Genomic DNA, 15,428 nt, shown 5'->3' on the forward strand with positions numbered 1-15,428 from the left:
TCCTGTGGTCCAGTTCACAGTGTTTCCCTCCACAGGACGACCTCTGTTTCAGGCGGGTGTGTGTCTGGAGCGATACCTGGGGGTGGTTCATCCCGTCACCTACCTGAGGTCTGACACACAACACAAGCACACTTTCACTGATCACAAGAGTGGTTGGTTCAACAGTCCAGAATATCTTAACTTACTTTGGTGTGTGTCTCAGGTTCAACTCTGTGCGGTCTCGTCTCCGTGCTCTCCCTCTGCTTTGGGGTTTGACTTTGTCCTTCTGTGTTTGTAACGTCTTGAAGTTGGTCTTCGTCTTCCCGGTCCTCTTCCTGCTGCTGCTGCTCCTGCAGGGTTTCTGCTGCGTCCGCATCCTGCAGGTCAGAGCTGATCTTGTTCTGTGCTGCTTCATGTGAGGAACCAAATGTGCTTTGGGGTTGAACATGGAATAAAAACATGAATATGAAACACATTGTTCTTGTTTTATCGTCCCTATTTTCAGACTCTGTGTCAGCTCAGTCCTGGTGGTGGCAGCAGCAGCGAGCGAGTGGATCCAGCCAAGAAAAAGGCCTTTGTCACAGTGCTGGTCATACAGGTAGAAACATCAGAAACATCAACACAGCAGCACACCGGCAGTTTGAGTCATCTGATTCGGCCAACTATAAAGGCTGAATGCAAAATGCAAAGTGATTTGAGATGATTGAAAAGGATTCAGATTACCTTGTTTTTGTAATTCTGTGGATTATGCTACTGTTTACAAAAGCTGTGCCCGAGTTCAGTTTGGCGTAAACTTCAGGAGGTGTACTGACTGAAGTCGTGTGTCTGTCCAGGTGATGACGGTGTTGAACTACCTGCCGGCGGTGCTGGCAGTACCCCTGAGAGATCATCTGTCCCAGCACGTTTACCTCTGCCAGCTGGTTCCCGCCTCGCTCTCCTCCTCCGTGTTTGGCAGCTTCATCCAGCCTGTCATGTACCTGATGAGGAGGGGACGGAGACCCAGCAGGGCCGAGGGTTAACCTCAGGACCGCCAGGCATCCCTGACAAGACCGGGTCAAGGGCTGGATGATAAAACGGAAACTCGTTTGTTTTGTTTGGTCTTGATTCCAGCACATTTCTGACTGGATTTCTGAGTGGAAGTGTCTTCCTATTGTATCTACCAAACCTGAAATAAAAGCTAAAGAAAATAAAATCAGTATTATTGTCACACTGGCTCTTGGAAAACGTAAGGGAATGATAACACCACTGGTTTTGCGTCATGCAAACGAGCTTCATATTTCCCTCCCGTGCAGAGACAAAGACACAAAAACCAACATCAATCACCATTAGCAGGAGGACATCTGGTCCACTAAGCTGCTCACAGGTCAGTCTCTCTTCTCTCACCTGGAGCTCAGAGGAGAAGAAAAACTCAACTTCCTGTGCTTTTTTGTTTTTTAACTTTGGGTGAGTCAGCCAACTTGTGTACAGGTTTTATTATGTTTTTGTCTTTCAAAAATTGGGATTTTTTTCAGTACATCAGATTTGATTCTCTGCCTCACATACATCAGTGAGATCGGTTTCAAGGATCAGACCTCTACAAACTGATATTTTGTGCTTTTGAAGTGTATCACAAACAATATCTTGTACATGCATTTCATGCTAATTGGTTCAATCTTAGCGATCCTCTCTGGAGTCTTGACAAACACAAGTTAACATCAGAAAATGAATCAACTTGACAGAAAATTATTGCACTAAATGTGACACTTTATATTCAGATTCACGTATCTGCGTTCCTGCTGAGAGCTGGATGAGAAGCCTGATACGACTCTTGTATCTTGTCTGTTACATAGAAAGTGCGGGAGTAGAAGGAAGCAGCTCACCTCTGATTAATGAGTGTGAAAACCTGGTGACTGCAGGTGTCGGCTCCCCTGAATCTTATGATGATGAATATTTGATACTGACTGAAAGAATAAGCTCTTAAGATGTGTTTGGGCCTTGAGTCTAAGTAGGCTTGTTAATCTCTCAGCTAACACCTCAATCCTGCAGTCTGAGCCTGGATGATGATGACGCTTGGATCAAATTCTGTATCAATGTCTGTAATGCAGTTTATTCCTGCCTTGCAAAAGTGAGGCTCTTGGTTTTGATCTGGTGCTGAGGCCTTTTTGTCTCCTCCTCCTCAGGCTTTCAGTCATCAGACATGCGAGTCAACTCCTCCTCCTCCTCCTCCTCCTCCAGCGTCTCCCTGCCGTCCCCTCTCCTCTGTTTCTCGAACTCCTCCCTCTATCCTCTCTACTTCACATGCTTTGACTGCCACATTAGCTCTGCCATCTTCACAGTCTTCAGCTTCTCCAACTTCCTCCTTCTCCCCCTCTACTTCCTGGTCCTCTGGGAGGGCGTCCAGCAGTGGAGGCGTCAGCGCTCAGTTCCTGCAGGGTCAGCAAGCCCCTCTGATGTCTTTGTCTACCACACTGTCCTGATGGAGATAATTGGTGTTCTGGGACTGGCCGCCTACTGTTATTCCATATACACGTGCAGTTCAAGGGTTCTGATGGTTGGCTACTATTCTGTTCTCATTACTTACCCTGGACAGATTTTCTTTCAGTGCCTGACCTGTGTGGAGCGCTACCTGGCTGTCGTTCACCCCATCACCTACCTGGGGCTGAGAAAGGCAGGTGGGATGAAGATCAGAAACATCAGCATTGCTTGTGTTTGGCTCACCTGCTTTGGACTGATGGGTCTCGTGGCTTTGATCTTCCCTGAATTCCCCTCCAGTCTGTTTTATGGCGTCTTTGCCGTCACCTTGGCTCTCGTCTATTTCTGCAGTCTTTCTGTCCTCTGTGCTCTGAGTCGCCTCGGGCCGGGAAAGGTGGGCGGGGACAGGAAACTGACTGACCAATCGAAGCAGAGGGCTTTCCATACCGTTATGGCGATACTTGGAGCCCTGGAGTTCAGGTTTGGTGGGCTACTGATCATAAACATCATAATCGACTCGGCAGCAGAAATTGGAAGAAACGAATGTGTTTTGCTGATGTGTGGATTCTGGCTGTGTCTGCCAAGCAGCCTGGTTCTTCCTTTGCTGTTTCTACACCGAACAGGAGCACCGGCATGTTTTAGTCACAACTCGAAGAGGACTGAAAGCTAGACAGAACCAGATGAGATCAGTCAGTCTGGACTGGGGACCGGTCAGTGGGTTGTTACTTTAGATCACCGTAGTAAAAGTATGCAGCCTGCATCGGGTTTCGTCTGTGGTGCCGCTGAGTTGTAGGTCGGCACTGGGCAGTCGACTGAAGTTTATAAAGAACTTCTCCTGTAAAAAGAAAATTTAAAAAAAATCTTGATTGAAATGAGCATTTGATGTTCAGTTATTGAAATCGAAATCAAGATCAGCCCTTCAAGGCTCAATGGAAAAGCACTGACAGAAAATGTCGAAATCGACAATTGAATCCAATTTAAACTGAAAGTTAGGAGAGTTTGGAGAGTTGTGACACCCCTAGCTGACACTTCGCTGTCAAAAAATACTGATATTGATATTTGCAGATTCATACAAAATAAAACATAATCCCAACAAGGATCCCTTCAATTTAGTTTTAAACAGAACTGTGACCACAGTGTGTGCTAATCAGGACCTTAATCAGAACAAATTATGGTGGTATTTCTAAATTTCTGTACGGATTTCTTGTTACTTTCTTGATGACACATACACTGATGTCAGCATAAGTTAATATCTGCCCACAGACAAACCAAACTGTTTGCAGGTCTGACGCTAGTTGTGCTGGTTGTTAGAGTTTGATTATGTGTTGTCAGGTGGTAGTTACTGTGTTCTGATTGAATAGTAGAGATGATCGAAACCAGTATCCAGATAACGCACATTTTCTGAGTATCATCTGAGTAAAATGTGTCAGTAGGAAGACCTTCGCTGCGCAGCTGACTGAGGTTTATTCGTTCAGTTTATTCTGTATATAGTTCTGTTGTGACTGAAAACAATGATGGGAAGCTCAGTTCTGAGGCTGTTCTATCAGTAGATTTAAGCAATAAATACAGTATATCAACTTCTAATCTGTATATAAAAAAAATGCATTGAGGATTTCTTATTGGCCCTGGACAGTTTCCTTTTGAGCCCCTCCCATTTCGAGTACAATGCAATAATAACACTATAAGAAGGCCACAAGAGTCAGCACCGACCGCTAAAGTGCCATAAAGTGCAGCCATTCAGACAACATGGGAATCCATTGAGATCAATGTAACTCACACGATTAGTCACCTTAAACATGTTTACAAAAACATACTGCTGGTCCAGTATTCTGCAGTCTGGACAAATCTGCTTCTCCTGGACCAGAAACTCTGATAACTCCTTCTAGACCTGGGGTTTTTACATCTGAAGCTACAACATTTCCAGCCTGATGAGTCAGGAGTTTTCTCTGGCAGCCCGGGTCAGAACCCCACCTCCGGGCTCTCCGGTTTCCTTGATGGCGGACATCAGCTTCAGGGTTGATTGAGAGCCTTGATGTCATCCTGCACACGAGACGCCAAACCAATCAGTGAAGGACTGACTGACATGACAACGCAGGTGAACAGTCTTGAAATGTTTTTTTTTGGTAAATTTAAATTGCTGGACCATAAAACAGGCACAGAAAACAGACAGTAGAAAAATTATCGTTGGCACATTACAAAAGGCATGAAACAACTACTATTACATTGTTATTTTTTGGATTTTCTTTCCACTTGATGAGTCAAGCTCATCTGCACACAGTCCACCCCACCTGACGGAAAAGGTGGGCCACGAGCGCATAGATTCAACCAGGTGGTGTTTGTTGGTTTTGGGAAATGCAAAGGTCTCAGAGTTCTGTTTGTTTTCCACAAACTGCAGACACACCTGCTTCAACTGTATGTGATCTGACTGGAACATCACTGCAGTCTGTGGAGGAGCAGGAAAGGGACACAGCTTCATCAAGTTCATCAGGAAAACTGACAAGGTTTGTCTCTGAATGTTCTCGGACACGGTTATACCTGTCGGATCTGAAGCTTAGTTATTAAATGGTTATACTTTGACATAAAATGCACTTATAAGGCTCATAAGGCAACCAGCCATGCTGTTCACTCTGGTAACTGATTAATTGAACTGCTGGTCGTAGAGAAAAGTGGATTCTGATCGTCTGCACTTTGTGTATCATATTCAGACAACTGCATTCAAAATTAAATTAAATTAAAACTTGTTTTGGCATAGAAGACTCCAGCTTGTTCTGCTTGTTGGAGTAGTAAAGTAAAATTTAGGCAGTGACTTGTTTTACATCTACACTACTGATACATCAAAAAACACCTCTACAAGCTCCTTGTAATCTGCTCACTTCATACAGCGACAGATTTAACAAGCGAAGTTGTCGACATTTAGCCAGATGTTAAAGCAAAGCAGTCCGTGACACAGATGGCAGGTGGTGCAGGAGATGGGACGGTCGCAGAGACACAAGACAGGGTTGATTTCTGTTCCAAATTCATTCAAATTAAGACATTAAAATTCTAAAGTTAAGACCTTTCTCCCTGTGGAAAATCCAATAATCTTTGCACAATTTGTCCAACAGGCCTTTGACCACTTGTACATTTAGTTTGGAGCAAAGAGAAAATCCCTTAAATGGTCAACCTTCACCAAAATAAATGTTTGCATTGTACATTTTTACTGTCCACACTTACATTTGTACGTTTCATGTATTAAATATGTGTGCCTCATATGTAGTGGACATACTGAAACGTTACCTAACGCCTTCTGGATAGGAAAAGATCATTTTTTGACTTTTCAAAAATGGTGGATTGAAAAGTCCTGACCTGTAAATGCCCAGTAACTTTTGTGCATCGCTATTGGAAACATGACCATCATCAGCAAAAGTGTTAAGTTGAAAATGTTGCTGCCTTCACAAGCACATAAAACTGTTCCATATTTTGCCTTCCAGACTCTTTTTGCTCTCTTCCACAGACCATGTCTTTCAACTCCTCATCTTCCCCCCAATTTATCCTTATCTCTCTGTCCCTCCACTCCTCCAACTCCTCCATCCCTTCTTTCTATGAAAAATGCCTGGACTCCGTGGGCAGCATTGCCATCTTCACCGTGTACACCTTCACTTCTGTCCTCTTCCTCCTCCCTCTCTACGTCCTCGTCCTCTGCATGGGTTTCCAGAGGTGGAGGAATCAGCAGTCAGCAAGCCACTCTGACTTCTTCACCTACCACTGTGTCATTATGGAGATTCTGGTTGTTTTGGGGTCATTCATCTATTGTTTAGGCATGTACACCAACAGTATGATGATGGTGATGTTGGGAATGCTTGTGTCCTGCATTACTCTACCTGGACAGACACTGTTTCACCTCCTCACCTGCATGGAGCGCTACCTGGCTGTTGTTCACCCCGTCACCTACATGCGTCTTCGGGACTCCGGCGTTACCAGGATTAGAAACATCAGCATTGTGTGCGTTTGGCTGCTGTGCTTTGGATGGGTGGGACTCACAAAACTGTACATGCCTGATGTTCCTGTCGTCCCGCTGTTCTGCATGCTGTGCGTCTCAATAGCGAGTATATTGTTCAGCTGCCTGTCTGTTCTTTTTGTCCTGTCGGATTCAGGGCCGGGGGAGGGGAGACGTAACACGGAGCTCATTAACAGGTCGAAGCAGAGAGCTTTCCACATCATCTGTACTATAATGGTGGTGCTGCTGCTCAGGTCCGTCGGGCTTCTGGTCATGTTTGGCTTGTCCTATTTGCAGACGATTCGTCTTGAAGATTTGTGTGTGTTGATGGATTTCGGGATCTTTTTGACCATACCCAGCAGTGTGGTTCTGCCTCTGCTGTTTCTACACAAGTCAGGAAAACTGGCTTGTTGTGGGCACAGTACTCAGTCAGGGTGAGGAGCTCCGCCAGTACTGTAGAAGGAATAAAACCTCATTTGAAATAATGCAAATAATAAGTCTGGACATGGAAGAGACGTTATGTCAGAAGTATATCGAGGTGTTTACTCAACATGTTTAGATTCAGCTTAAATATTATCCCTCAACAAAAGAGGAAAACACAAAGGCAGCACTCGTGTTAGGGATGTTTCAGCTCATGTTTGTACGGTGAGAGGAAGTGGGCGAGGAAATGTCGTCCATCTTTAAAAAGATACCAAAGCTCACCGTTCAGCTGTTTTTAATTTTGTTATGATTGATGATTGGTTTTGAATGGTCACACAGCAAACATTAACTAAACATTCCATATAGTTTTCTCTGTCTATATGGTGAATAAGATTGATCAGATGTGACATTAACTTTCATATATTTAATATAAAATTTCACTTGTTTTCATCACCTACTGAATAGTAGGTGCTAGTAGTAGTACTAGTAGTAGTAATAGTAGTAATTAATTAATTCATTTGTTTTGAATGAATCATTTTTACAGATATTGTATGCTATCTTTTAATGCTGGTGATTTTATTTATTCTGTTTATTAATAAATGAGTGTGTCTGATGTGTAATGTACCTTAACAGATCACATGCAATGACCACTGAGGAAGTTATGATTTCTGATCAATAACTGATTAAAGCTTTTAAGTCCACTTCAAGCCTGTTGGTTTTGTATTTCTTTGCCACTGTGTTCAGCAAAAACACTTCTAACAACATTATAGTAACCATCTGGAAACATTCTACCACCCACCATGAAACGCAGCAGCAGCCTCAGCAGACCAAATTCACACAGCAGCCATTGTCAGTGTTTATATGTCTTTTATTTGTTTTAATTGTGTTTTATTGTGTAGCTTTTATCTGTACAGTGACCTTGAGTGTCAAGAAATACATCCATAAATAAAATGTGTTATTATTATGATTGTTATTTTTCTCTGACATCATGCTCAGGGTGGGAGGGTCAAATGCTGCTGACGAATTATCATTTCACCACCACCTGTCCAGAGGTAACATATTTTATAACATGCTAGCTACTGTCAGAAAATAGCTAAAGTTAGCTTTCAACCCTTTCCTGGCTAAAATTACTGTTTTATAGTGGTAAAGCACAAATAAGTTCTGAAATATCAACACACATCTTGAACACAGTCATACACACAATATCAACATTTAACATCAGGATTCAACATCTGGAACTTCGAAACATAAAAATCAAAGTTTACAACAAAGTTATCACATCACAATAATTTAAGGTATAATGATAATAATAATAATAATAATAATAAGGAAATGTGACTGAAAAACTGTCCGGTATTAACTGTCTGTCTTATTTTAGTTAAAATGCTTTCAGACTTTGACAAAATTCATTCTTTTATTAGTGATGAAACTCATAGTTATATTTAAAACTGGAAGTATTACAAGTTTTCAACAGTACTGACAATAATACACCAAAACTTAGCTTAAATGTAAGACAGTTTTACGAAATTACATTCTGTTCTTGCTAAAAATGCTTTTCTTATTTCTAATTTAAACATATCCAACCACCAACTCAGCTCACCTTACAGTCCTATTAACAGCCCTCTGACAATGAGCGAGCAGCAGCCAGGAGGAGGATGGTGGATTTAGTGGATGACAGTCCTTGCAGCCTGTTTTGTGGCTGCTGGCTGGGGAAGTCTACTGGACCAGTTGCAAAACTTTTTCTACCAATTAGTCATCCAGACACCAAAATATATAAAAATGAAAGAAAAAAAATGGGAAAGAAAATGTGGCCCAGGATCAACAATTAATGACGCTAATTTTAATCCTTAAACCAAATTCTCTTTGTCGAAATGTAATCTGATGCTTATCTTTGCCAACAATGACTGAGTTTTCCTGCCCTGTGCAGATACAGCAGAGGTGACACCAAGCTGCAGGGCAGATTAAGCCACAGTGCAGAAATTACCACAGCACAGCGGACACTGTCGTTCAGCAGCGACAAAGCATTCAGAGCAGAAGATACAAAGAACCCACCAAACCACAACCACAGTGCTCCCATTATGACCACAATGGTAAGGAAAGCCTTTCGCTTTGATTGGTCACCTCTCTCCTTGTCCTGCGCCCTGTCCCCCAGCCCCGGACGAGTCAAAACACAGAGAACGGAAATGCTGTGGAAAGACACAACTACTAAAATGAGAACCAAAGGGCAAAAAAGTAAGATGGCAGCAAAAGCTGAGGGCAGCAGGTTTATTAAAATCATCCATACAAAGGACAGCAGCCAAGTGCACCCAATGCTGATGTTTCTAATCGTGACTCCACGTGCATGTCTTAACCCCAGGTAGGTGATGGGATGAACAACAGCCACGTATCTCTCCACACAAGTCAGGAGGTAAAAGAGGGTCTCTGCAAAAAAAGAGATGGCAAAAAGTATGCCAACCACCATCAGGATCTCTGGGATACCAGCATAGGAGCTGTAAATTGAGAGGACTGCCCCCAAGACCCAGATTAGGTCTGAAGCAGCCACGTGGTATGCGAACATATCCGAGTGGCTCGTCGTGGTGAAGGAGTGCTGCTGCCGACATCGCTGGCGACCCAGATAGAGGACGAGGATGGAGAGAGGGAGGAGAAGGATGGCTCTGGTTACAAGAAAGAGATTATAAAACAGAAATTCAACTGCAGAACTCGGGCAAGAAGCTCCCGAAGAACTGAGGGTGGAGTTGGAGGAGGAAGCGGAGGTGACTGACATGTCTACAGATGGAGGCCTGAGGAAGAGAAGAAGACAGGGATGTGTTATAAAACAGTCTCTGAAAAGTTGCCAAAAGTATTGACACAACACCTCATCTGAAGATCATGAAAGTGAGCTCATGTTGGACAACAACACAAACCAAAGACATCCAATGAGACAAACCATTTAAGAACATTTCTGGTCAAAGTTGCTGGGATGTAAACTGACCCATGTCAGCTCAACTTTAACTGATGGTGTTGCCTTCAACTCAGAATGAATGTAAGCCATCTGGTTCAGCTCCCTGCACATTTGTTGCCCCAGCTGATAACACTGTTGGAAATGCCATTAGTTTAGAGGTATTTGGCCATAAACAACATTATTAAACAAATTAAAACTGTGCCCTGATGATGGTCATAACAGGGATTACCATGTTTCTCTGAACATGGTGACAATCCATTCAGTGGTTCTTCAGACATTTCACCAAAGTCAGCAGGATTTGTCCTCTTGGTTGCATGAATGTCTGTACAAAAGTTCATGGGATACTGCAGTCTGGTCCAGACCAGTCAACCACCACTGCCCTCCCTACAGCCATATTCTACCATGACTTTAGACATGAACGGATCATGATGAAGTTTTCAGTGGGCACCTACCTTCTCAAATTAAAGTCGTCGTTGTTCTGTCAGGTGAATGTATTCGGTGATAATAACGGGACGATGTCAATTTTCTCTCCTTGTTAGCAGTGCTTGTTATTGACCATCTGCTGTGTCTCTCCTGGTCCAAAATGATCACTATGAGCATGTGAAGTTGAGTTATGAATGAGGTTCATGTATCAGGTTCAGGTGTTTTGCATGTTGTCAAACAAGTTCATGAGGACTTTTGACTAAAAATCACAGTAGGAAAATCTTCACATATTTCAGAGAGCAATACAGCTGCAGACCAGCACGCACACACTTCAAAATGTAATGAACTACACATTACTAGTTACTTTGAACTGAAAGCTGTACAGCACTTCACCACATTCGTGTCCCTGTAGAGTCTACAGTGTAGACCAACGCTTGAAGCATAAGTATAATAAGTACATATAAATGGAAAACACTAATGTTTCATGGCGGGTAATAAAAGCACAGAAACTCAAGTTTATTGCATTTCATTACAAATCCAGATGGGTATGACATTATATAGCCTTTTGAAGGCTAACAGTCAGAAAGACGGCTTCTTATCGGCCAACAGCATAAATTTATGGTTGTAAACTCAAGGCATAACAGGAGTGTGGACAACTACCAGTCAGGCTAACAACAACAGTGACCAGAAGACAGGAGAAAAATATAATGGCTGAAGAAATCAATGTTGAATTTATCATTATGGATTTATTTTATAAAAAGACACAGTAGTTCAGGATAATAATAAATGATAAAAATGCCTTTTATTTATAGGTGCCTTTCTAGACCCTCAAGGTCACCTTACATCATTAACCATAAAAACAGACACAATATAGTAACAGTAAGAGACAATAAAATACAATTTAAAATGGACAATGCAGTTGTGGTCAGAGGGAGTAGGCCAGTCTACAGAGATGGGTTTTGATGTTGGATTTGAAATGCGGGTGTGACTCAGCGTTATGGAGGTCAGTGAGTTCCAGGTAATAAGGCGGGCAGGGGGGACAGTGAGATGGACGGAGGAGGAGGATCTGAGGCTGTGGGTAAGGTAAGATAATCCTTTATTGATCCCAGTGGGGAAGTTCGAGAGGCTGGTTTACAAAGACCCTGAATACCTGACCTGATAACACCTGAGCCCTCAGTGACACGTCAAATATGCAGCTTTCCAGAGATATTTAGCATGTTGCATGTTCTGATGCTAAGCTTGGTGGTAACACGTTCACATAGTAAATGCAATAATATCACAGGAAACAGTTATTTCACTTTATTGCTGAAAGTAATGTTACTGTAACATGTTACTTCGATAACATGTTACCCCCAACGCTACACAGGATATTCAGCTTAGCTATAAGCACCTTTAAATCCTTCAGCACCCATATGTTGAAGAATAAACAGGGAATTGTTGGGAATTCTTTCATCTTCTGACTTCTGACTAAAGTAAAAATTAAAAACTGTCCAACTGTTTGGTTTATGACCAAATATCTTCAAAACGCATCACATTCCCATCAGCCTCATCTGTGTCTCAAGCTAATTAAAAGGTACATAATGTGCTAAACATGATAAACTAATGAACATTGTAGGCTACCTGCTAAGATTAAATTTGAGCTGAATGTTTGGACCTTTTGGAGCTTCTCTTGTCTTCTTGCTAACTTACTAGCATGTGTAACGTGTTTAGCCTAGCAAACTGAATGGGAGCAGGTTAACATCAGCTATTCTGTCAGTGCTGTTCAGAGACAAGCCTCTGCACATCTTTTCACCAGACAGACGGCACATTTATTTAAACTACTGCATTTTCCAGTTCACTTTCAAGTCTGACAAACAGCTAGCTGTTAGCTATTTATAAAGGAATATGTTACGCATTTCTTTGTTAGCTGCAGATGTTGCAGGATGGGAGCAGCACCAGGGTCAAGTTGCACTGCTACATTTCAGCAGTCCATTAAAGTGGATGTTTGACAAGATTCAAATCACCTGTGAAGTGAGACGGCTGCTTATTCAAATCAGAGAGTATGACATGACCGAGAACACTGGCGTGTCTTCATGACAGCGGTCATCAACCACCAGAATTTGGAGCCATCTTTGGGTCCAGCGTCAAATTCTGTTTATGTCATTTCAAAGCTGCAAGGACAATCACTGCTTGTCACAAGTTTGGAAAGACAATATTGTTTATTGTTGTTCAGAAAACAAAAGATTAATAGAAAAAAAACAGTGTACGAAAGAAGCAAGAAATTGTGTTAAGAGTACCTTTCAAATTAAGAGCTGTGAAGTGGGCTCGCCTGCCGTTGATACAGAAGTGAACGTTTTATCAGCTTTCTATAAAGTTCTCGCCTTCAGTACATACGAACAAAATACAGCCTCACTGAGAAACACATAAATACATAAACGCAACTTTTTACTGCAGAACCCTGGATGCCCAAAATACCAAAACTTGTCAAACTCTTCAACTCTCTAAAAGTTTGAAATTAGAGCCAAACAAACAGAATATATTCCACTAAGAAATAGATATGATCCTACTTCATACAAAGATTTTACATAAGGTAACTTGATGAAGTTTAATCAAACCTAATTCTCAGCCTGATTCAGTGTTGTGTTTACAGCCTGGTAGTTTTCCAGCTCGCTGCAGAAACAGCAGAGGTAACACCAGACTGCCGGGCGCAGAGAACCAGACTAAAGACCATGTTATCACACAGATATCACTGAGGCTTAACCTTGAAGTATTTATCACAATGGAAATCAGGCCACTCAAGAACTTCAACAACAGAGCTCCCGTTATAATCACGATGGTGTGGAAAGCCCTGTGCTTTGAGTGGTCAACTCGCTCCCTGTTCCCGCCCACTTCCCCCGGCCCTGGACGAATCAGAACGCACAGAACAGACAGGCTGCAGAAAGAGACGACAACAGAGGAGATGACCAATAACAAGAAAATAAATGCCATGTAGGACTGCATGCCGTGCACTGACAGACCCACTGAACTTAAGCAAAGTAGCCAAACACAACCGATGCTGACATTTCTGATCCTGACTCCACCCGCCTGTCTCAGCCTCAGGTAGGTGATGGGGTGAACAACAGCCAGGTAGCGCTCCACACAGGTGAGGAGGTGAAACAGAGCTTGTCCAGGTGAGGAGATGGAGTAGAGGAACACCCCAACTGACATTAGACTTTGTTGCTCAGTGTAGGAGCCATAACAGAAGAAGCAGGACCCCAAGACACCAGTCAGCTCCAGGCCAACCATGTTAAAGGTGAAGATGTCTGAATGGCTCGTCGTGGCAACGGAGCGCTGTTTCCTCCAGCGCTGGTAGCCCACGACGAGGACGAAGATGAAGAGAGGGAGGAGGAGGATGCAGACGATGAAGAAGGCTGTGAAGATGGAAAGGCTCCTTGTGCCACAGTTAACAGGGAGGAAGTAGCTGGAGGAAGAATTGACTGACATTTCTGTTTGTATGAGTGACTGGATGGACAGACAGAGAAGAAGAGAGAGAGACAGAGACAGCATCAAATATGTGAGAATTTGTTGAAGAGCAGCTTGTCCCCCCGTCCACACCCTGATCCACCTCACTGATCACCTCCCTCACAGAACTGTAGTTACAGTAGTAACTTTTAATGTCCATACGAGATCACACCAGAGTTATCGACAACAAACATGGTCAGTGGAGATGCGACACGCAATAAATGGACTGCTGAAGTATGGACAGAGAAGAGGCATGGTTTAATACGGTTTAATTAATACGTGCCCTGAGTAAACTGGGTGCACATGAAAGAGAAGAACTACAACTGAACTTCTCTCAGTTGGCTTTGTGATTCCAGCACATTCTGATGAATGACATTATGACAAACATTATCATTAACACAACAGCATGACATTATTCTTCCAGGTCACACTGTTCTGACCTTAAAATACCTTCGAACTTTTTTTCTTTTTAAAGCAATATCAGCAATTACATGACATCAAACCTGAAGTCGCCGTTGTTCGGTCAGGTGAAAATATTTGGTCGTAAAGATGGAGCAGCATGGACTTTCCCACCTTGTCAGCAGTGCTTGTTTGTGGTTGTCTGTCTCCTTTGTCTTCAGACTCTCAGACTGCTGTTCATGGGCTTCTGGTCAACAATAACATTTTGTGTTTGTGGGTGTGGCTAATTATCATGATGTTCATGTGTCAAACTGACAGATGGGAGCAGAAGGTGCTTTGCATGTCATCAAACAAGATTGAGACGATTATAAATCACAGAAGGCAAATTTTCTTTTCACATCATCTCAGAGATCATGTACATGTACACATGGTACAGTGATGCAGCATTTTTCACTTATAAGTTAATATTATTTACAACTGAGCATGGTCAAATCCATAGATTTTCATACCTCTGGCCATCTGAATAACACTGGGATCTCCTGACTCTTCATCGAGCAAAACTCAAAACTGCTCAGTACCGCACACCTCTAAACATGTTGTTCTCAGACATACGACACAATCAATAAACAAGTTTTTTCAGTTTAGTTCAGTACACATGAGAAAGAGCTGTTCACTGCAGTCACGCTTGTCAAACCCTGAGAACTCCAACACGGACTCAAAGGATTTCCAGAGAGCCCCTGGCCATAAGTAACTCTGTAATACAGCCAGGACATCCTCTGTGCTGTAAATACTCTCGAGGTTCTTAAAACTTAACACAAGAAATGCAAAGTCTCTCCAGGATGTCTGAAATTTACTTGCTGAGGGAGATGAGGAGCGAGCAGCTCTGTTCCCCATCACATAGATCCCCATTCAGTGTTGCCGTATTGTTGTTTAAGTGGAAGCAGTTGCCTTTTAGAGGCTCAGGGCTGTTAAAATTTGTCATAAATTGGGGAAATTGTGACCCTGGAGGGGAACTGGGAGAGGACAATGAAAAAGAGGAGGGTTGGCAAGTATGGCTGCTGTAAGATGCTAATGAACAGAGCTAATACATAACTGTAGGGCTCACACGGATACTTTCAATCCTGTCGTTTCCTCTGTGGCTGCAGTGCTGGAGCTTCAGTGCTTCATTTCATCTGTCCATTAAAGTGGAGGACAAGATTCAATGGCCTGTGAAGTGAGACTGCTGCTTAGTCAAATCAGAGAGAATAACCTGACTGACAACACCAACATCAGTCCTCATGTGTGTACATGCTGTTTCAAGCCAATCACACTGAGGTTTGACGACTGTTGAAAAGTAAAAGTTAAAGAAGTAGAGAAAAA

This window comes from Scatophagus argus, chromosome 23 (assembly GCF_020382885.2).
Source record: "Scatophagus argus isolate fScaArg1 chromosome 23, fScaArg1.pri, whole genome shotgun sequence".
In the NCBI taxonomy this organism is placed as follows: Eukaryota; Metazoa; Chordata; class Actinopteri; family Scatophagidae; genus Scatophagus; species Scatophagus argus.